The 23,731-nt window shown below is 39.3% G+C and overlaps 1 protein-coding gene across 3 annotated transcripts in view; it reads left to right on the top strand.

Annotated features, from left to right (window-relative positions):
- Positions 1-23,731, top strand: part of SIAH1 (siah E3 ubiquitin protein ligase 1) — a 64,997-nt gene that overhangs the window by 18,459 nt on the left and 22,807 nt on the right. The window contains exon 1 of one of the 3 annotated variants that reach the window (XM_080410874.1): positions 1,344-23,142. The exons of 1 other annotated variant lie outside the window; for it this stretch is intronic. The gene's annotated coding sequence lies outside the window, so the exon portion shown is untranslated. Of the gene's footprint in view, positions 1-1,343; positions 23,143-23,193; positions 23,571-23,731 lie in introns of those variants that run through there. One more of the 3 variants, XM_080410875.1, reaches the window with a different exon arrangement.

The following is a 23,731-nucleotide window of genomic DNA, read 5'->3' as shown; positions in this document are numbered from 1 at the left end:
TGTATCCTACTTCCCCTAGTTTTTGGGAGTTCATTTTTGGGGCGTGGGTCAGTTGCCACAACATAAATGTTCATTGACATTGTGATGATTTAAGATATTTCACTTCTGTTCTTGGCTGCCTATTCATAAGGGAACAGATATCCTTTGTTTTCTATTATATCTAAATACATTTTTAAAATACTTTGGAGCAGTATATGTTTTACAATAAATATAAATCTCAAACGCTATAGGTGTGATCCTAAGACCGTACACCCTAACTATCCCAGGCCAGAGAGCTTCTTCAGAGCCAGCTGGTGAATCAGGCCAGCTTCTGACATATTTGCTCAGATGTGCTGTCTCACTTTCACTTTAAAACATCCATGTTAGAGGAAACTGTAGAATATTTACTAACTGGCAGGAAAGAGAAAATATAAAAATAATACAACTCTGAAATCAAACAATAACTATTAATGCAAAGGGCTCCATATTAGGGTTTTTTACAATATCTTTAAAAATTGTATGGTATAGCAATATGGGTGTGAAAACATGGACGCAGGATCCATTCCATGTGCATCAACTAGATGAATACTGCTTGTCATGAATCTTACGAGGGTTTTTCTCTGAGTCTGTGTTTACAAAAATAATCAGTCCAGATTTTTGAAGCATAGAAATACATTCACTTTTTGAGTGTCCCTCTGCAATTTTCCTTGGCTTGATAGAAAACATAGCCATCAAAGGCCAGTGTTGTTTTTGGCCTCCTTCCCAGCTTGTAGTAGGTGAAGGTCCATGTGACTTTGGTATCCAGATCCCTGCAGGGGAATATGGGTGCATACACGGACTATACAAACTACAATAAATCACTTGTTTCAAACATGGTTGATCCTTTTTCTTGGCACCTAAATGACTGCAAAGATTGTGCTGTATTTACTTTCTCTTCCTAAATGTTGTATTGAAAAGGAACAGATTCTTCCCTACCCATTTCCTCCTATGACTCTTTTGAATTAGTTTCAGTATTTTTGTTTCTGAGCCTTGGACCGAGGTTCCAAAGTGGTATGGTGAGCTGGGCAAGACCAGAGATCCACTCTAACAGTGTTGTGTCAAGAAGGCAGTTCTCTGCGCCCCTCAAATACGTAGTTACAAAATAACAGCAGGACTCTTTAAAATCATACACTCTTTTTCTATTAGTAGCTCGGAAAAGAACCAAAACAAACCACAACAACAACAAACCCTCAACAATCAAAACCACCCACCCCACCCCACCCACCCACCCCCCGCAAACAAAACAAAAAAAACATAATACAACCGAGACATCCCTTTTCTGTGCTCTCATTTTGGTTGTTTTTACTAATTGGGTCATTATGGAGTTTCAGGTTTTACACTGTCTTTCAGAAGACTATTAATAATACTAGCACTGGCAATATTTCCGAGATAGAAGTAATTTCTTTTCACATTTTATGCATAGATTGTAATTTTCCCCCTCTTTTTGAATTGCAGCATGTGTTTTTTTTCCTCTAAGGTATCTTAAAGTTTTTCAGATGAAAGCCCTTTTTTTCAGTGATTTTCCTATGATTATATTACACAAGAACTCTGCCAATTGTGTTGATCAGCATCTGTAGCAGAAGTCTGAAATACTAGATATGCCACTAACACATTATTTCCCAGAAGTTAAGGGCAGAAAATGAGAATGTAAGGAAGCACCAAATATGAACTGAAGGAAACACCAACTGCTACAATAAGTGAGATTTGAATGTGACAGGCTGACTGACAATACCACAATAAAAAAATAATAATAATAAAAAAGATTATTTTGGTGAGAAAGAAAATCAGGAGAGCTTGTTGATGTTCTTGAACCGTGACACGTAATAGTGGAAGTGACAACCTTTCTGATTATTTCCTTAGATATAAATGAAAGCAGAATAAATGTACAGAGATTCTTTGCGAGTCAGTCATTTCCAGCTATAGTCTTGCTTCCCTGTATTTTGTAAAGGCACTCAAATTCATCTGTTCTGGGGACTGCCCTAGTTATGCAAGTACTTGTTATGGAAAGACAACACTTCTGTTTACACTGGTATGACTTTCAACAAAGGTCAGATGCTTCCATGCAAGGGGTAGCTTTTTATGCAAGGGGCTTGCAGGAGGTCTCTGACTCATGTCACCGTTAACTCATAGACTTAGCTATCTGTTAGGGGCTAAAAATCTTACGCACTTGGGGTTAAACTCTTTGGAGAATTATACAAAACAAGCATAGAACTTTGTTGACTATGGACAGACTGAGGAGCTAGCTGGATTAGTTCTCACTTCCTCCTCACTACACAGGCCACTGTCATATTCAGTTTTTATGGAACTTCCTGATTCCAGCACTCCCTCCTTGACAGTAAGTAAAACAGCATTTAGCACATGTCTGAATATCTCAGTGTCTAATTTTAAATATGTTTTTCACTGCCATCTTTGTGTCTCTGTTTTTGTAGTAGCTTAAATGAGGTCAAAGTTTTTGCACCTATAATGCAGGGTAATGCATCAGAGTAATCTAGTCAGCAATTTAGGATGGGATTCAGGGGTCTTCAATCCCCATTTTGCTTCCAGGTGTTCATTGGTTTGAAAAAAAAAAAAAAAACAACCAACCAACCAAAATGTTTCAAAACTGTAGTATGTGCTGAGTGCACATTTTAGCAGGCTCCTGATTTATTTATTATGTATGTGACCTGGATGTCTGTTGGAGCTATGGAGATCATCTGAGTGCTTCAGGAAACTGGAGAAAATGTGAGGCATTCTACTAGGACCAGACAGATGCATGTGCAGTATTATGCAGGGATCTATGCAGTGCTCTTTGAGAAGGAAGCAGCGTTTGCTGCAGCACGCTAGCCCACCTGAGGCCGTTGCCTTGCCTCTGCTCCCTCTGTTTGCTACATGCCCCATTGGAACCATGCTTTGCAAGGTTTGTTTCATTTGGCTTTTGTCAATATTAACTAAGAGAAGCTTGATGATTGCATCGCCTTTCTTTTTTGAAGCTTGGTTATCCTCTTATGTATTTTTGAGGTGATGTAATCCCTATGCTGTTATTTTTCTACATATGAATAGCACTTAAATATATCATTGTTTCTAAAAGTGGGATAAGGTATTGCTTTAAGAGCTTTGCAAGATCTCTATTTGGAGGTTTAAATTTAGAAACCTGTGCTGTCATTAAAAAAAAAAAAAAAAAAAAAAAAAGGTTGCTTTTCATCTGCTTTCCCTCTGGCTCCCAGGAGTCAGTCTCAATGTAGCAGACACTGCATTGCTATTTCCTTTTTAAATCTAGGACACCAAAGCTATGACACTTTTCAAAGTCCCTATGTCCTTGTTAATATTTCTTTGTACTGTGAGTGAAGGTAAAGCTTATGCAGGAAGTGTCCTAGTTTCCAGTTCCTAACTCCAGCAGAAAAACTTTAGAAAACAAAAGTTTGACAGCTTCTTGTATTGATATATATTAAATCATGTATATTGTAGTGTGGGAAAGCTTTGTGCAAGATGAAGGAGATAAAATGTAAAAGTATGACAGTTTATGATCCACTTGTAAAATATTCTACTGCTACTTTTGAAAGAATTTCAAACCCTTTAGAGTCATTTAACTGAGATGCATCTGTTTGGTACATGAGCACTAGAAACCTCTTAATGGCTCTCCAGCACCAGAAAGACATTGACATATTGGAGTTACTTCAGCAAAAGGCCACTAAGATGACCAGGGGCTTGAAGTATATGATACACAAGGAGAGGCTGAGAGAACTGGGTTATTCGAACCTGAAGAAAAGAGAGTGAAAGGGAAACCTTATTGCACTCTACATTCATTTAATGGGAAAATATAGAAAAGACAGGGTGACTCTTCGCAGGGGGGTGTACAGCTATGGGATGAGAGAATGGATGCAAACTGGAAGACAGGAAATTATAATTGTGTATAAAGAGAAAGGTTTTCAGTGTGTGGGTGATCAAATACTGGAAGAGATGACTGGAGAAGTCATGGGATCTTTGTCCTTGGAGAACTGGACAGGACAAAGCCCTATTCCACCAGATCTTTGCACCTGCTTTGAGCAGAGGATTGGACCTTAGTTATTCTGTGTTTCTGTGACTGAGCAAAGCTACTACATTTGATGTTGATTTTGCCACAAGAATAGGGCACTATGTCTTTCAAATAAAAAGCTTAATTATTTTTATAATTTTTTTTCTGAAAATGAGGGACTCCAGATGTACCAGCTATGTGTCACACTTCCTTGTCCTCTCCCTTCTTTACTCATGCAGCATTAACAGAAATTGGACAAATAATACAGGAACAAATGACAGGCTAATACCATAATGCTTTTGAAAAGCATTTGACCTGGCCAGCAAAGCATGTAAAACCCTATTTGTGTGTGACTTTTGGTCCATGGTGAGGCACAGTGGGGTCATCAATGGCAGTGTTTTGAATTCAGAAGAGGAAAGCCTCAGAGAGATTTGAGTTTTTAACCACTGATGATAGGAATGTGTGCCTCACGCATAAATTCCTACTTTCAGCTGTTTCATATTACCCAATGAAAATCTCTCACAAATATAAATATGCACATACACACTTTTTTCCTAAGTTTAATCTCAACAATGTTTTCAGCAGCTACTGCTGCTGCAGCAGAGACTTAATTTAAAAAATGAAAGTGAACACAAAGGAAATAAAATTCTACATTCTGATCCCTGTAATCCTAGTTTTATCCACTGTCCAGTCAAAACCAGTTACACCCACTACTGCTGTGAGAAACAAAGCTGGGATAATGGTAGTCTTTCCCCATTGACTGCAGTTCTCAGTGTGTTTACAACTCATGCTAGAGGCAAAAAGTTTTGCAAGAGTCTATACTATTATAGCTATTGCTTTCTGAAAGATTAATATCTCTTACTTCCTTCCTACAAATCACTCCTTTTAACTCTTCTCTGGTAGAATAATTTTCTTTACCTTTTCTACCACTTGCTGGTAGGGAAAGTTTTGGGCAGTATCTGCAAGTCCTCTGGAGAATCAGCAAATCCTATAAAAAATGTTTTTACTGGAAACTGGAAGTACAAATGTTCAATGAACTTCTAAGGATCATCCACAAAAGCATACACATAATTGCCATGTAACTAAAAATGCCAAAAAAACCCCAAATAAATAAAGTGCTGTAATAAGTGTGGTGCTACATTTGAGGAGGGGAGCTTTCAACTCAAAAATTCTTTTTATTTATTTTTTTTACTAGATTATGATAACCTTTTCAAAACTGTTTCACTAGTACGGGATATTAAATCTGGAAATAGGAACTAGGTAACAGGCAGCCTAAATTTCACTGTTTAAAAAAAAAAAAAGAAGTTTATTTGAAGAAGACTGAGTGGCTCCTGGAAAAAGTTTTTTTATGCATAGTGGGGACATTTTTATTATGGGACAAATGCTGTTTTCCTACATGTTCACTGACCTTAGTGGAACTGCAGGAGTGCTACTGAATTCCTCAGGAGACGATTTTATTGCTATATTGATGTTATCTGTAGGTGCTGTATATATAAAAGGTTAGATTTTAATGACTGTACTGTGACTATAATTTGTCCTTGTCTGTGTAAGTTAGGAAGTCAATATTGGGGTAGAAACAGGAGGAGGAGGAGGAGGAAAGGGTCATAATTTCAGAGTGTAGCGGGTATTTAGAAGATGGTAATAGTATTAAAAACGAGAGTGCAAGAAACAGAGCAGAATGTCTTCCTTTGAAAGTATAGTAGCTATGTGGTATGCTGCAGTTTTTCATTTTTTAAAACTAGTATCTGTCAGAGTACTAGCGGGGGTGGGGGTGGGGAAGGAGCTAATCAAGCAGTCTGAGTGGGGTTGTTTTTCTCCAATACACTTTCAAAATAGAGATGAAAACAAAAATAGAGATGAAAACATCACTACGTTCCATAAGCCAAATACACCTCTATGCAATCTTACTAAATCAGCAGAATTGCATCATAATCTAGTCATCTCTGCAATTTGGACTACATAACATTGAGTTCAAGGTGCTCATATATCAGGGGAATAGATAGTCACCCTTGAAAGATACTGGCGTGTCAGCTAGTTTGCTTCAGGGTCACAAGTTGACAGCAAACACTAGTTGGAAGGCGTTCCTTTGGGAAACTACCTCCCAAGTATGGGAGTTCAAGACAAAATATTAATAAAAGCATATACTAGAGAGGGCAGAGCATACTCTGCTCTTCTGCAAAATGGGAGAATCTTCTTCAAAATAAAGGGAGATCTCTCAACCACAGAGAAAGCATGTTTTGGTAGACTTAATTTTAGAAAGCATATACTACTACAGATGCTAATCATAGTAAATAACTCTATGCAATGTTATATACCACTTATTAGGCATCACCTAAATAAGCCTTCTCTTAAGCAAGCTTCACTGATATTCCTTGGAACATAAGCTGAGGAGAAAGAACGTGGCTGAAATAAAACCTTTAAGGTTTTGAAGGTAAAAGGTATAGAGTAGGATCTATTCAGACAAAACAGTAAAGTGGGATGGACATGAGCTTTTGCTGTGACTTGGGACAGAATTTAGCTTAAAGCAGGATGTAGCTTGGGGTATGTGGCCATGCTCACATGAGAGTGGTCCCAATGCCCAGATTATCTCTGTTATTACACTGTGTTGCTCTTGAAAGCTAAGTAGATGAAGAATCACAGTCACAGAATTGTTTGGGTTGGAAGGGACCTTAAAGACCATCTAGTTCCAACCCCCTGCCATGGACAGGGACATGTTCCACTAGTCCAGGTTGCTCAAAACCCCATCCAGCCTGGCCTTGGACACTGCCAGGGATGGGGCATCCACAGCTGCTCTGGGCAACCTCTTCCAGTGTCTCACCATTATTACAGTAAAGAATTTCTTCCTAATAACTAATCTAAATCTTTCCTCTTTCAGTTTAAAGCTATTTCCCCTTGTCCTATCATTACACGCTCTTGTAAAAGGTCCCTCTCCAGCTTTGTTGTAGGCCACCTTCAGGTACTGGCAGGCTGCCATAAGGTCTTCCGGGAGCCTCCTCATCTCCAGGCTGAACCACCCCAACTTTTTCAGCCTGTAGATCAGAAAATAGTTAAGATTCCAACCATCCTTTAATCAGTTTATTTCTTAGGATCAACCAAGCCAATGGCAGGGACTTCTGCTCTGTGTGACCTTTCTCTAACACATAAACTGGAGTTGCAACTTCCCGCGCAAGCTTCCATCCCTGTGCACCTACGTAATGTTGCTGTCTGTGTCAATGGGCTTTGACCCACCCATACTCTGCATACTGACCTTTTTCACAAGCTGACTATAAAGAAATTAAAATAGCCTGTGTATTCAGTTCTACTGGCCCCTTGCATGGGTCAAGATAAGCTTAATGGCTGCAGCGTGCTAAGCTCAGGTCCTGTGAAGGGAGTGTAATGCCAACAGGGGAAGAATGGTGGAAAACTTTTAGCAGCAGTTGAAGCACAGTTGGCTTATGCATTTCAAGATAAACTGAAGGTGTTCTGGCAGCATCTGGAGGTCCTCTTAGGAGCTCCTAAAAACTCTGAAAAATAAGCCTAAGTAAACTCTAGTCTTTCAGCTTTCTCTGCAGTAGATTGTAGAAACATAGTGTGTTAAAGATAGCAGGCATTTTCATAGTTCCCTCTTACTTTTATCCTGTGTGTATCGCATTATACAGCTGTCTGCAGTTGGTGATATGAGCAGAATATATTGAGTGTATTTTCTTAAGAAGCATTTTACATTAACATATTCTATTTCATCACTAACTTTTAACTTGTTTTCATACTTGCTAGAAAGCATTTAATACTAATTTATTATGCAGATTTCTAAAAATCATTGCTCTTCTTCAATCCTGATTTACACTACAATATCTTAATGGTATAATAATCTGGATTAGGACCTGGTATTTACTGTCCTTGGCTTTCCACTTAAATTACTTCTGTGAGATTCTGCCCTCTTTCAGCTGCTTTTCAAGTTGTCAGCTTTCGCACCGCTGTCTGGTTTCTACCAAAGTGCTGAGGGTAGTTTTTGTTTCTTATTGTACTTGTGACAGTAAGCGATTGGATGCCATGAGTGCTCAAATTCCAGGCAAGTCCAGAGGCTGCATTTGATTGGTTTCACTGCACACAGAGTGAGTGTTTGTTAGTGATTATGTTTTCTTCTCATACCAACAAAATACCTAATACAAACACAGTTGTACTAAGTGTGGAAGTATAGCTAATATAACTTGCAAAATTACCACATGGTATAACAGCTCAGCCTGCCTTTCTAATGGACCAAGACTTGCCAGGACTAAATCTTCACTAATGACGTAACCTTTGCTAATGAGACCTTAAAAATATCTACCTAAATAGTGAAGGATCTTACATTAATAACAATGAATAATGTGAGGTAGCTAAGAGTTCATTATGGTGTAGCAGAAGTTTGATGGAATGCTGACAAATGGGTAGCAAAAAAGGCAGGCAACGTTTCCAGAAAATGTGAAGTGATGACATTGTTTTTTATTGTGGATTTGACTCAGAAGATTGGAACTTGATTTCTGGCCTTCATATCCAACACTTGTTGGCAGCATATTGCTGTGTAAATAAATCTATTTAGTTCTTTTATTTTGGTTAGTTTCCCAGATCATGTCAAAGTACATGAAATACACGTTAAAAGGAAAATACCTTTTATTTTAATAATAACAATAAAAATGCTTTAAATATTATTCATTCTGACATATATAAAATTACGAAATATGCATTTAATATGGTTAAATTTAGTTTAAACAAACACTCATACTTTCTGTGGGAAATAATGGGAAAGGTTATCCGTATCATAACACAGCTGAATATTTCTGCTTTGTATGATGCTGTGAGATTAGGTGTTCTTGCATGGCATACTTGAATCTATCCTGGCTTACATTCTGAACCCTTGACACCCCCTCTGCCTTGTAAAAATAATGCTGGAAAAATACAGAAGAAATAGAAGCTTTTAGGGGAAAATCAGAAGTATGAGATGTTATTCAGAGGTTCTGATGACAGATGGGCAGATAAAGTTCACTTGTAGGCATTTTCATGCACTATAAATTGGCAATCTCATAAATTTCCACTATAGAGCAATATATTAATCACAGGATGTGAGCATGTTCACTTGTAGCTTGACTGACAACAGAGAGAGAGAGAAGGATGATGATTATGACAAATTGATGCAAAGGGTTAAAATAAGATGATAGCAAGTAATATAATGCTCAGAAAATTTTTGTCTTCATGGATACTGCCTCCATGTTCCCTTGAAAGCTTAAGAGGGTGTGCCTTTTGTTCCTGTACATTCAAACTGACTTATATTTGAAGATTTACATTATGGCCATCATGTGTGGGAGGAATTTGTTAATATGACAAGCATGTTCTTTGAAATATCACTGGGTTGTCGCCCAAGAAGTTACTAATTTGTATTGTGAGGTGTTCCATTTGTAGAGGATGTAAGTGCAATGTAGCCAGAAAACTCTGGATCTGTTAAACTGGAGAACACTGTTCAATAGAGTGGGAAGTGATTATATGTATCATAATCTCTTCTTCCTGTGTGAGATATATGAAAACATTCCTTCCATCCCTCATGATTAATTTACAGATGTGCAGTGTATTTTACCTCTCTAGTAATGAAATAATTTCAGATCTTACTGTGGATGAAATTAAATTGTGGTCACTGGAAAGGAGACTACATTTAGATTCTGTGAAGTCCAAAACCTTATTAGTTAATAATTTGTAAGTTCTTCAATTGTGTTTTTAAAAGGAGTATTACTTTCCTATTTAAATTATGCTTAAGGCAAGAGGTGCAGGTGCTACCACTGTTCTCTGTTTCTCAAGTGATGGATCTAATGCAGACTTGCACCGCCTTGAACAGAGGTCTAAGAATATAGAGAGAACGTGTATGGTCTATCCTGCACAAGGTGTTGCTCTAGTTTACATAGTCCCTTCTTACTCTGTAGACTCTTACGTGCTATTCTCCAAATAGGAAGGTTAGTAGGGTAAAGCAAAACCTGGATGTTAACAATGGTTTTAATTTCCTGCTGTGCACATCCAGATGTATACATCAGCGGTCCTTTCTGTTTTTCACAAGTTCTCCTTGTTTCCCTTTTATCTAGTCAGGCTTTTTGGTAATATATAGAGGAAAAGAGAAGCAAAATATGATGGATTATGCAGCGACTGAGGGAGTTAATTCATAACCAGTTAAATGTACGGCTTTAAGATATATTATTCCCTTTCTTAATTCATAACCAGTTAAATGTATGGCTTTAAAATATATTATTCCCCTTCTTATCCTTTACTTCAATCCCAAAGAGAATTAAGGGTATGTGCAAAGTTAATAAATTAAATTACAGGTAGCAATCTCTTTCCAGTTGAGAGATTCAAAGGCTTGAGCAATTAGTCTGCCTGTTAGGCTCAAATCACTAAAGCCATGGAGATTCTAACACAGGCTTTGTTAGAAATTCTCCTGAAAGTGGAAAAGGTTTAAAGCAGTGCTTTTGCTCATGTTTCAGTAAAGGAATATAATAAAATAGAACTTTTCCTGAGGACTATCAACAAGTACCAGGGGAGCTCAATGACTATCTGATGCATGATAAATTGCATCTGTGTTGATGGAGATCAAACAGAGTTAATGCTCAAAAGTACTGATGAAAAATGTAAAATAGCTTAACACTTTCAGCCTTTCTCTACCAACTATTGAAACCTGCAGACGATTTTTCCATGAATTACAGCTCAGAATGTTGGCAGATACGTACAGAAAAAATATGACAGCAGTTTCCATTCTCTTCATGAAACTGGAAGTAGGATGCAGAGTATCCATACAGCTTTTTCTTCACCATTGCACCATCATCAGACAGACAGAAATATTAATTTTAAACGCAATGTATGAATTAGCCTGGGAGATAGACTTAGCTATAGCTCAGCTGTTCGTGTTTGGCCCCCCAAATCTGCCTGCATGTCTGCTGCACAGACAGTAAAGAGCTGTGCTACTGCAGCATGAACGGGGTACAAATGTTTCCTGCCATTCACACAATTCTCATCTCACGGGAATTCCGAGGCCTTTTATAAGCTGGAATCAGTTGTGTGGAAGTTTGTACATGTAACTCTGGTTATACAGAAGCATAAGCATATGAATATCTGCTTTTTTGGAAGACGAAACTCAGGCTAGACTTTCAGTGAATGGGGAAGGCCTAACAGTTTCTTCATGAGGCCGGAGATATAACAGAAGAAATCACCTAATCTTTTCCCCAAACCAGAGAAAGATCTTCTGGCTAAAATGGATCTCTCCTGATGAAGGTCTTACACCAAGCATGAAAATTACTCCTTACAGCCAGGAGAGGAATACAATGAAAGGCAGCAGGTGCTCTTCTGTGCCTCGGGATATAAAGTAATGAACAGGATATGGTAGGACCCAGAGGAAACAGAAGCCTTGTCTTGCTAAAAAACAGTGGAGAAAAATCAGTAAGGCCTCTCTAAGTAATGTTATATGGCTGATGTGGGCAACCTCATGAAAAATGGAGTGTAAGTGAATCTGTGTGTAAGCCAGTGGTGATGCCAGGGGATTCTTCTATTTAAACGTCTAACTGGCAAATGGGAAATGCTTTCCAAAACCACACTGTAAGGACTGATTCTCAGTACCATAATTCACTGCATCACAACAAATACAGTATGTCAGCCAGGAAAATAAAAAGCTGTATTTTCTAAGGTTCTGTACCTGTGTTTCATAGAAAAAGAACATATTCTCATACTTCTTTCTGCTGACGTCTATCTTGGTAAAACTCCCACCCCCACCCCACCCCTCCCAGACAGTGACTTTGCAAATTTGATCCCTTTCTGGGGTCATATGCTTCTGGTGTGTGCATTGCATCAAGCAAAAAATCTGTCCTCCTTAGATCTATTCACAGCCCCTCCATTACTGTCTGTCACCTCCGAACGGTACTGAATGGTTAAATCTTTCCTCCCATAACCTCAACACAGTAGGATTGTGCCTTTTTCGTTAATTACTCAATTCAAATATTCACATTTTTCTATGTCATTCCTCATTCGGAAGAGGGCCTTGCACACCTACAAAACTGTTATTTTCATTCAAATCCCAGTAAACTTTTTGTCCCCCTTTTTTTTTATTTCATCATGCCTACAAAACAGAGGATAAATATCAAGATGTCAACATGCTCTAAGTATTTCCTATATTGCTAGCTTTTATTGTCTTGCCACTTTCTTTTGTCTGTGTTCTCTTTTCTCTCTCCCATCTTATACAAAAGTCTTTGTGGGGCAGAAAGTGTCCTTCTAACTTTATGTTCATTGAACAACTGGCATACTGAAGCCCTGGCACATAATTAGGATTTATAGGCATGGGTGCATTAAATCAAGAAGCATTAACCTGGTACAAAACTGGACTTGATACTAGTAAGGCTATGTAACGGGATCTATGATCAAAGAAAGTTCTCTGAAAATGCAGCTGACATATTTTTATCTAATACATTTTAGCATCTTGTAATTTGAAGAGGTGGTCAGTTGCAGTTTGTATTGAGGAAAGAACTAAATTCAGTCTTCCATCACAGAAACTGAGCCAACTCTTTGTGGGCTGTGTTTGTACACCTTAGCTAGGGGGCTTGCTTGTAGGTAAGTTTTGTATCATCAAAAGGATGAGGAGCTGCCCATCAGCATTCTAATGTCCTGGTTATTCAGGAGGGTTATTCCATGAATTAGAGTCATGAAGAGTTGGATTTTTCCTAGTCTTCTTGCAGGTACTGCAAGGATAGTGAATCAAACATATCAGTCATCTTTTCATGCACACATGAAGACAAGGAAAAATTGCAACTGGGAAAGTGTAGTGAGTATTCCATCTTCCTCCAGGACACACAGAATCTGCTTTTGGGAATAGAGACACAGGATTTCAGGTCCTGCTTTGCTTTTTTTGTTAATTGGCTAGAATTCAGGGTATCCTAGAATATGGAAGACCGGTACTGTTTGTATTAAGTATGTAGGAAAGGAGATGTATTAGAAAGTGTATTCACAGATTATGCTTGTCTAGATGAATTTTGGTGGATTAGCAACATGTTGTAATGCATACATTACTCATAGTTTATGTTGTAGATAATATAATCCTATTAATGAAGGAAATAACATTTTTCAGTTCTCCAAAAGAGTAAATATTTTCCCACTAGCCTTTTAGCTTGTCTGTATGGGTAACAGTATATAGTTATAGTACCTGATCTAAAATAATCTCTTCTGGTGCACCAAAAAAAAAAAAAAAAGCATAAAGCAACTGATCTGAAAGGCAGAGAAACCAGCACTTCTTAGCCTACTGGGTGAAATTAGTTGTATAGTCACATATCTTGATGTCATTGCAACTGCAGTTCAAAACTCAAGGTAAAAACATGGTAAAGTGGGAATGGCTTAGAAAAGTGCCTCACTTGGACCAAGAATTTTAGGGGCAAGATCCACTTTTTGCTTGCTTTTTTTCCATCATCAGCAGAAGAGATTGCAATCTATAACCGCCCTGCTTAATTTGTATTGTTAATCTGTAGAGATTTATCTCCTTTCTAGGGTATGGTCTTTTCACCACCCTCTTTGGGATAAGCAGGTTTTGTGGGTAGTATTTTAAATATGGTTACAGGTTTGACACATGTAAGTTTAGGCTGCTGAGACTATCTTTAGCAGTACTGACATAAACAGGTATCCCCCTACCAACCTGTTCTTATTTGTGTCGGTTGTCAGTTCGCACTGTATAAAATCATGTTGAAAAAAGTTTTGCATAGTAAAAGGATTTTGTTATGGTTTCATTAAGTGCCATGTTATAACAAAGTTAAAAAACAGAGAAAGATACAAAGATAAATGAAATTTAAAATAGTTTGTGGGGATTTATGATAAGCATGTACACACTTCAGAAGGCGTCTGGCACTAATAAGCTCCAGTGTCTATCCTCTAACTAGATTAAATTAATTACCATTTAGAATTCAGCAGATGCAGCAGCCATGGGTTGTTTTTCGTTCCCAAAGGGTACTTTCTCCTTGATAGAAACTCCAGATACCCTTTTGCTTTTCAATATCTGAGTGTTAGACAGCAATTGGGAAGGTAACAATAAAATTGGGAGCTATGGTAAACATCCATTTAAAAAGGAGGAAAAAGTTAAACTAGCCATGGCTTAAAGTAGTTTCTTAATGTACTTCCTAAACTAAGGAGAAAAGGGAAGATATGCAACCGTGAAAAGCGCAATGCACAATTCGAAAAGTTGAACATGAATTGTGGAATACAACTTTTCAAGACAGAGCAGTCATTGTAAAAGGAAGCTAAACTGACAAAATGAAATCATAACCTAGGAGGGGTGGCAGATTTAGTAGTTGGAATCAATAAATTCTTTCCTGTTTTCCAGGAATACACTGAAATTTATCTCTGCCTCAAAAAAACCCACTCTACAACAAAACCCCAATACTTGGGATGTGCACTATAGGAACTCTACAGTTAACGATGAGAAGAAATTTGATAGGGTAAATTAGTTGGATTTTTTAAATGAACCCTAATTCCTTGCTAAAAGCAGTTTTACAGCTGCTTTGCAGTGCAGCTGGGGAAGATTCTGCTTTGGTTATAAGTGGTTTGTAGTACGTTTCTAAGGGCCATTTATGGGAATCACATGGATGAAATTTATTGATTGTGAAAATTATTGTCTGTAATGTGATGACTGAAGGGACAGACATGTTTGCTGAAACTACTGGAGTAAATTTATTTGGAATTGGTCCCTGAATAGTGTAGTTTAGGATACAAAGATGACTGATTTTATTGCTATGGCAGGAGCTTTCCCTACCACCTGTCCAACCTTTTTAAATGTGTCGGATAAGATGCCCAACAGCAATAACAGTCCTGTAGCAACAATTTCCCATGTTCTAGAGCTTGTGTTCTTCTGAACAAACTAGGGATTTTTTACATAAGCGCTCTTTTCACAAATTTTTAAGGAAGCATGTGTTACAATAATATATGAAGAAATAGCAAGATTGAAACTGTGGCAAGGCCTCTGCTTGATACGATACACCTTCAGTTTAAAATAAGACGATGGTGATATTGCAGGTTTCCCCTAAGACTGTATATAGGGCCACGCAGGCAGGCAGGGTTATAGTATTTTATCATATCTTGAAGTGCTTCCCTGGGGTGTGCCTGTTGGAATCCAATCCTGTCTGCAAGATTCTTGTGATAATGGATGCACTGTGCAATGCTTCTCCTTATCCCCGCTGGGCCAGCCAGGACAGGATTTGCTCCGTAATTATGAAAAAGGATGTGTATTTCACTGTGCAGATGTTCAAATGATGTGTTCGCTTTCTTTCATTTAGAAAGAAATAAACTTTTTAGCAGTATCAGAGTGAACACAAGCACGCTTGCAAAGGATTGCTGTTTAACATCTTATTGAATGTTGTTACCATGTCACCCAAAAATACTTTGGAAGATGATATCTTTATGCAGCTGACAAGCTATAAATTTTCTCTCAGACAGCTCTGTGAATGTGTGATCTTCCAAAGAGCTTTTAATTTTAAGCAAATGCACAAAATAATCAAAACAAGTATGGATTGATTTATAGCTACCTAAGAGAGATTACATTTAATTTTGGGCTTACTTTCATGCATATGCTTAATCTTTAATGAATCAAGTCTAATAATTTTAAAAATAGTGTTTCACCTTAGCTGGGGAGCTGTCCTCTTCACAAAATGGAGAGAACCGAAAAAAAGAACCCAGCCCCCCAAAACAAACCAACAAGCAATAACAGGAATTAAAACCCCAACATCTTTAGTAAGGAAAATTATGGTGACATTTTTGATGGTCAGTGTCACCATGCTAATTGGGATGGCAAACCTATTCTTGTCATATTACATCCTTTGAATTATCCTGTTGCAAACCAGTCTGGTTTAATTTATTTTTTCCCCTTGAGACAAGGGATAACACTGTTATAATGACCTCACTGAATAAAATGAAGCCTTCAAAAGCTTTCCTGTGCAGCACCAGCAATCTAGGGGGAGGGCTGGAAACAAGAGGTGCTACAATGGTAAATGATATTACAGTAGGAAGGAGAAAAGACGTGTGCAGTATGAAATAGGCATTCATATCAAAGAACGTTATAATGCCTCAAGCTTTCTCTGTACTCAGGTGTGAAAAACAGAATGTTGCCTTTCATAATTTTCCCTCTTCTCTGGTAAATCAGAAGTGTCAGGGATAATGCATGTAATCAGATTTCTTTGTGGCCGACAGCTTCTTCAGTGAGGTGCCCCCTGTGATTTTATAATCCTCATTGCACTCTGTGATGTCTGCTCAGACTAACTCCCAGTAAAATTAACACGAATGTTGCATGACAAAGGATACCTGATAATAAAGATCCTTACTTTGTGCTGTTTCCAGAACACCTAATGTAGGGTATTATATTTAGCCAGGACATGATTTGCTGATGTATTTCTGGTGACCAGACTTTGTTGACAATGATAATGATTTTTAAATGTATTTTATACATAAATAGGAATGTGAACAAAGTGGACCCTTACTGCACTGTGTGATCTTGCTGCATTTATTTCTTGATGACCACCAGAACTCTGCTGAAAAATTACTGACGAGGAAAAATCAAAACTCCCCAAACACCTTCATTTAAAGCTGAATGCAAACCTTGCTTCTTTGTCTAAGCTTCCCCACAGTAGTGCTCTCATTCTTACTGATTCATGCAGAAAATGAAAACCAGGAGACTTTTTGTCCATGTTTGTATGGATAGAGGAAGAAGAGAGGGGAAAAAGGGTGGAAGCATGACCATGTTCTTTGGAATGGTTCTCAAAATGCTCTTTTTCTGGCAAATGTTAGTGACTGTGCTCAGTCACGGGCCTGACTACAGTCAATAAGGCTGAAGAGGGGAAGAATGAAACATTCATGTGTACTGGGAGAGCTAGAACAGTAGGAACTGGTAGACGTGGCAGGATCTGAGCAAGGCGTTAATCATGTGCTTCAGGAGTTTGATTGCAAGTATAGAAATGGGGATTAGCGTGTGTTTTCTTATGAGAAAACTTGAAGAGCAGCCATGAGCCTCTGTCAGAGGTATTTCGCAAAAGCAAAAAAATGGATTTGTAAGCAAGTGATGCCACTCTCCTTTTCCCTCCAACATGTTCAAGGCAATTATTTCATAAATAAAGAGGCTTATGCCAAAGACATACTTAAATCCTATATGGGTCTCCTCCTGATGGAAACATTTCAGGAAGGCTCAAAATATTGGCTGCTTGCCCGAACCCTGAGTAACAATATAATGAAATGAACTGTAAGAATTTAGATAGGAACTATCTATAATGTGCTTGGTATGGGAATATGTTTATATACTTCTTGGAAAACTAACATATTTGTACCAGCTACAGGTGTTCACACACACTGTTTGCTGTTTGTTTCTATATTAAGCTGAAGATACATTGAGTTTGGTTCAGAACTTTTAGTATAATGTTTAGGCTTTAGCTGACACCTGCTTATTGGTGTATACAGATTATCTGTCAGACTAATACAGATCTGGTAATAATCTCTGACTTCTAAAAAAAAAAAGAAAAGAAAAAACTGTTTAATGGATTAATTATTACTTGATATTTTTTCTAATTACCTATCCCTGTCCAGTTATGTTGTTCTTCAGGGCATGCTGTAAGACTAATTTCTTCCACCCAGACATAACCTCCCAAAAACTTTGCCAAACAAAACCCCTCAAAAACACATTCTTATCTTGTTCAATCTTACAGACATGCAAATTTCAAACCTGAAGAAATTATTGTGTACATTTCACATTCTTTTTAAGTCACTTTTTCATCCTGTAATTGACTTACTGAATTGCCAAGTAGTTATTTACTTCTGTAATCATGTGCTACATGTCCACAGATTTTTTCCACTATTATATCCTTTTTAAATGTTATAAATTAAACATCTCATGTTTTACTCAGGACTTCAATGAAGACTGCATGTTTACATACTGAGAACTGAATGATTCAGGACATCTTAATTGGTTTAAAGGGTTTTAGGATTTAGTTAGCTGGGATCTGATATAGGTCAGGGCTGACTGGAATTGTATTTTGTCTCATTACTAGTTATGGATTCTTGCAAAATAACTTGATAGTCTTAAGCCTCTCCTTGGATTCATCCTGATCCTCAGGAGGACAGTGGTTGTGCTGGCTCTTCTGTTGCTAATAGCGCACTACTTCTGTTTTGAAAATCAGAGCTCGTTCTAAACTAGAATTTAGATGAATGAATTCACCCACGTTGGCAGACAGCCACTTGCTTTCCTCCTAAAACTGCAAGGTGATAATTGGCTAGAAACATGCTGATCATAAATATTTCCATGGAGTTCCATGACCTATGAGATTTGCTAGATAGCCTACAATTGGTTGATAGATTATTAAAATATATTTTTAAAATAATTGCTACATAAAGAAAAAATATGTGCAACCTAATGCTATGACTCCTGTATACTAGTATGTCTACAAAATATCAAGATGCTGGCCATTATCAGGAAGGATGAAGCTGGGGAAGAAGGCAAGTCATGTATAAACTTTTACAGTGCTTCTGAAGAGCTAGTAGATTTGATATTGCCTAAAATCTCCAGTCCTGAAAATGCTTCTGTAATATACTTCAATATGTTTTTATGATTTAAATAGTAACAAGGCACCTTTTCCTACCCAGAATAACTTTTAAAAAATAGTTAGGAATCTTTTTCACTTTAAAAAGATTCTTTTTGTTTGTCTCCCCAATGCTGCATCCTAATCTTTCTATAAAACCTGTCCTCTGCCTCTTATTTCAATTTCAGCTTCTTATACATACTGAAAAAGGACATAAGTAGTAAATAAATCAAATGCATGAAATGCAAACAAAAACAAAAATGGATTTTTTTTCTTTATAAAATAACTGAGATCAGTAAATTAGTCAAGTCAATTATGATAATTATGAAATACAGTCTTGATATTTTTTCAGGCTGCCTGTCTTTTAAGTGTGTGAAGACTTAATACATAGCTACACTGTAACTAATAATAGACTATAACATGTAGTTTCTATGAGTGTATCCGATGAAGTCAGCTGGTACATCAGGACCATCAAATCCAACCAGTCTAACGTAACATTAGCTTCAAAATGAAATATTAAATACTAAGCTTTGGATTCTATGTATTTTCTTTCTGAAACTTTAGCATTTACTTTTGAAGATTTTGTTTGTTCAGTTTTTTTAATGGAAACCAAATTTGAGGGAATCACTTGAGTGCTGCAGATATCAGAGGTAGCATTGCAGGGAAAAAATCCCCGAGCCTCTTGTCATTTATACTAAATAAACTGTTTGGGAATAGAGATGTTTGGCAGCCTTGGCAATGAAAAATATAAATTAAAAAACCCAAACTCATCCTGCTGCAGGATTAAGAGATCAGTAGATATCAGCAACTGATCTTCCACCTTAATCAATATTATTGTCTTTAAAATCGTCCTGGATGTTTGAGACAAACTTTGAAAGTTTGTCATCTTCCTTTCTGTGGTACTGGGAAACTGCAGATGGCAAAAATCATTAGTAATGCATCCAAAGTGCTAATATGTATGGGGAAGATATTAACTGGACAGAAAAAATAAGGTTAAAAATAATTTTATTTGTATTTTTTAAACAGAATGTATCATTTTTTCTATGAAGAACAGCCTTTTTCCTGTAAAGTCATACTGTATTTAGTACTCTGAGGAACGATTGTCTTAGATGTCCTTTTGTAATCTGTGTAATCACTGATTTCTAATTAGTGTGCTTTGTTACCTTCAGGTACTTCATTTTCACTAGTCTCAAAATAAGTGTGTTTTGTTGGACATTATGTGCTCAAATTTCTGAAGGGCTCAATGTTCTCATTTCAATACAAAAAAGTAGTTAGAATAGGATACTCAAAACTGGGTAAAATGAATTCATTACTTTTAAATACTTTAAAACGCTGTAAGTAGAAAATTTGCTTATGTACATGTATTTTTGCTAGCTTCAGTGTTGTTACAGACAAGCTTAGAAATGAGTTTATGTTTGGGTGCTTTGCTTAGAATGTAGGCACTTAGCTACCAGGATCAAGTGTTACTCTGAATGATCAGAAGCAGTACTTCTGCCCCAGAAACAAAATTTGAGTATCCAGTTTATCCATCGGTAATCATATTTCAACATCTCAAGAGAATGTTGCCACGTGTTGCCAATACTCTCTTCACTCTTGAAACAAGGAATGTGTTTTACAGAAACCTAAAATATCACTAATGACTTTTCACTTAAAATCTCATATATACTATAATAATACATATGAACTTTGTAAAATATTACAGCAGCTCACATAAATAGTGTGAACTAGTCTATCCCTTTTACAAAACGAATAGGAAATAATAGTACTTTTAAGAATGAGAAATACTGTCCTAAAGTTTAGAGGAGAAAGAAGTGTTTTATTACATTTTAATATGAAACTGAAGACTTATAGATATTATTGTCCAGTAAGGAAACACAGTCATCCCATTAAACTATAGGCCTACATAGACATATAACTTTATCAACCACAGTGCTATTCTATGCATCTGTGGTGGCAAGTAGGTTCTTATCCTAGTAAACAATGCATACAAAAGTAATGTTGATAAATTAAGAATTAGTAAAACTTGATGTTAAAAAGACTAACTCCAGTTTGCAATTATTATATTGACAGATACTGCTAATTTAATGGCATCCCCATAGCGTCAGCCTTTATTACTCAGCATTTAAAAGCGCCTCAGTCGGAGTGCTGTGTTCAGTTCCCAGAACTGCAGTCAAAAAAGAATAAAAGCAGAGGTTGCAGAGTATGTGGAGGGAAAAGACAAGAATGATCGGAGGCCTTGCAGTGGTGACCTATGGATGGAAAGGAACTGATGTAATTTACTGAAGATTAAGGTCTTCAAAAACAGAGAAGGGAAAAAACTGATTCTGTGTTCACTGACGTGTTTCAAGAATGGACTAAAACTATAATGGAGGACTTAGGCTGTATATCATGGGGAGAAACAATGTAATGGTAAGGACAGAAAAACACTAGAATAGGTTTCGGAAGACCATTTAAAGATTTCTACTGCAGGAGGATTTTTACGAGCTGTTTAGACAAACATTAGGAATAACAAAGGCATAGCTGATTTACCTTGGAGCAGGAGGATGGATTAGGTGACCTCTTAACATGTCTTTGAGGCCTTTTAACACTCATTTCCCACAGTAATTAAGCTTGTGAGATCTTGCTAGGGGTCTGTTCCAGTCAGCCCTCTCTACTAACTTTGAGCCTGTGGGCTAATTTCACACCAGTTTAAGGGAGGAATGAGTCTCAAAGACACTGAAGTTCCTGTAACTTTCTTGAAAAGTGTAGTGATGGATAGTGGAAGGAAGCCCAGATAAGTAGTCCTATTGAGGGAGGCAGGGAAACATGTCTGCCAGCTGGAGAGCTTGAAGATGTGAACTGGGGGATGGAGCAGTGGGTGTATGCACACAGCTGGGATTGTACTCTGTTGGGTGCTCCCTCTCCGGCCCTATCAGTTACAGGTGTGAGTGTGGTGGGGTGCTACAAAAAGTTACAGCACGTGGGCAGGCTGGAGGCATTTCAGAGGTGAGGTTAGCAGGAACACCGGAGTGAAGTGGGAGGTTCCTGTGGTGAGGATAGAGAGGAGAAAAAATTCATTAGAAACTAGGCTTAGTTACTTTCACTGCTCAAGGAACTAGCTTCTATTCAGTGAAAGGCAAACGCTTAGTAACACTGACCAACTAGCAATGCACTGATCTGATCCAGGACCGCAAGACTCTGTCAACTTGCCTTTTTTTTTTAGCAAAAAGTTAGTGTGTGTTTGCAAGATCAAAGCTTTAACACAGAGATACTTTTTATGAAACCGAACAGACTACTGGAACTGATAAGCATTCTGGTTCTCATATCTAAAAATACTACCTGCTATTATAGAAGCTTTTTTCCTTGTTGTCTATGAAGACTACCTTTTTTGATGTTTCCACTACCAAATAGACTTCCATGTGTTTAAAAATATATCAAATATTTGGCCCTACTCTGTACTAAAATCTAAGCGTGGAAAAAACCTCTAATACTGATGACATGTTGCTTCAGGATTGTGTCCTTCCTATCCAGGATAAAAATAATACTTCACCGTAACCTTTTTCCTTAAGCATTCCATAAGTCAACCCAACTACGGGTGGGCTGTCATTGCCGTGCGTATCGCTCCTCATGATTACTTAAAGGAAAAAGCTCGATAATCACGGCATAGCTCCAAGTTGTGCAGGGAAAAAAATATGTGCAGTTATGCTCCTATGGTTGTCATCCTTTGCCGATAAATAATTGGCATTATCTATACTTGGGAGGATTCTTAAATAGTGGGTTTGGTACATATTGCACTGCATCACTACAGTGACGTATTTTAAAGAAGCTGCCTTAAAACTTATCTCAAAAATCTGTGATTAAGAGCAGACTTGGCAGATTCAACGTAAGAATGTTACACAAAAAGAAGTGCTTTCTGGTCACCAAAAGGAATGGGGAGGATAGTGAGAACCATCTTGGATAGCCACCTAGCCCAGAAAATGCTTCAGTCACTCAAAACCTGACGTAAGCTAGCAGGTACATAATACATATTTTACTGAAAACAAATGGTGGCTTTCCTCTGGCGAGCTTCTAATAGCTTCAGCAGGTGGACGGGATCCTAGCCCAGCACAGCAAATGAACGCACACTGGTAGTGACACTGATTTCATCCAGTTCGTGTGCTGGAAGTTACGGATGCATTCAGGGCATCGCTGGACGGGGGCTTAACCTGAATTATGCAGGTCTTTGAAGAGGAAGAGACTGGAGGAGGGGTTTGTTGTTAGCAGTCCCTTAAAATCACCGGAACGTTCCCGTGCGGGACGTTACCGGCCCCTGTGAGACAACGCCGCTTCCCAGGGCTGCTTCGCCTTTCGGAAGGGCATCAGCAGCCCTCGCGGCAGCCCCAGCCGGGCCTGCGAGGCCTCGACCCCGCAGATGCCGGCGTGCCAAGGCGCCTGCTGCAAGCGCGGGGGAGCCGGCACCGCGGCACACCGGGCGCGGCAGGGCGAGGGCCGGGCCCGTGGCCTCTTCCCCGCCCCGGGCCCGCTCGCTGGGGGGGCCGCGGGGGGCCCGGGGGACCCTGGCGGGGCTGGGCGGCGGCACAGGTAAGAGGCGACCGCCCCCCCCGGCCCCGAGGGACGGGTGACGGCGCAGAGGGGGCGGCCGGGCGCTCGGGTTCCCCGCGGGGCGGCGCGGCCTTTGTTCCCTGGGCGCCGCGCCGGGAGCCGGGCGGCCCGGCCTGCGCGCGCCGCTGCCGGGTGCGCGTGCGCGAGGGCGCTGCCGGCCGCGCGCTGCCGCCCGCCTGCCCCGGGAGCGCGCCTGGCAGGCAGGAGTGCTCCGCCGCAGCTGGCGCGCCCCCCTGGCGGTGTCTCCTCGGCCGGCAGCGAGAGGCACGGAGCGCGCGGTCGGTTCGGGCGGTCGCGCCGGGCACCGAGCGTCTCGGCCAGAGCGGCGCAGCCAGTCGCCCCGCAGCCCGCGCCACCGAGGGAGCCAGGCCGCCTCAGCGGGGTCCCGCCCAGCGCAGCGCCCACAGGTGAGCGCGTCGCGGAGGGGAGGCCGAGCGGCCTCGGAGGGGCGAGAGCGGCTGGCCCGGCGGGGCCCTCTCCCCGCCCGGCGCCCCCCACCCCGCGGAAGGCCTCGGCGCGGCCGCGGGGCCGGCGCGGCGGCGGCTGAGGGGAGTCGGGACCAGGCCCC

Source organism: Falco punctatus (assembly GCF_963210335.1).
Source record: "Falco punctatus genome assembly, chromosome: 14".
Taxonomy (NCBI): Eukaryota; Metazoa; Chordata; class Aves; order Falconiformes; family Falconidae; genus Falco; species Falco punctatus.
The sequence above is the reverse complement of the archived record's forward strand: the minus strand, read 5'-3'. Positions and strand labels throughout refer to the sequence as shown.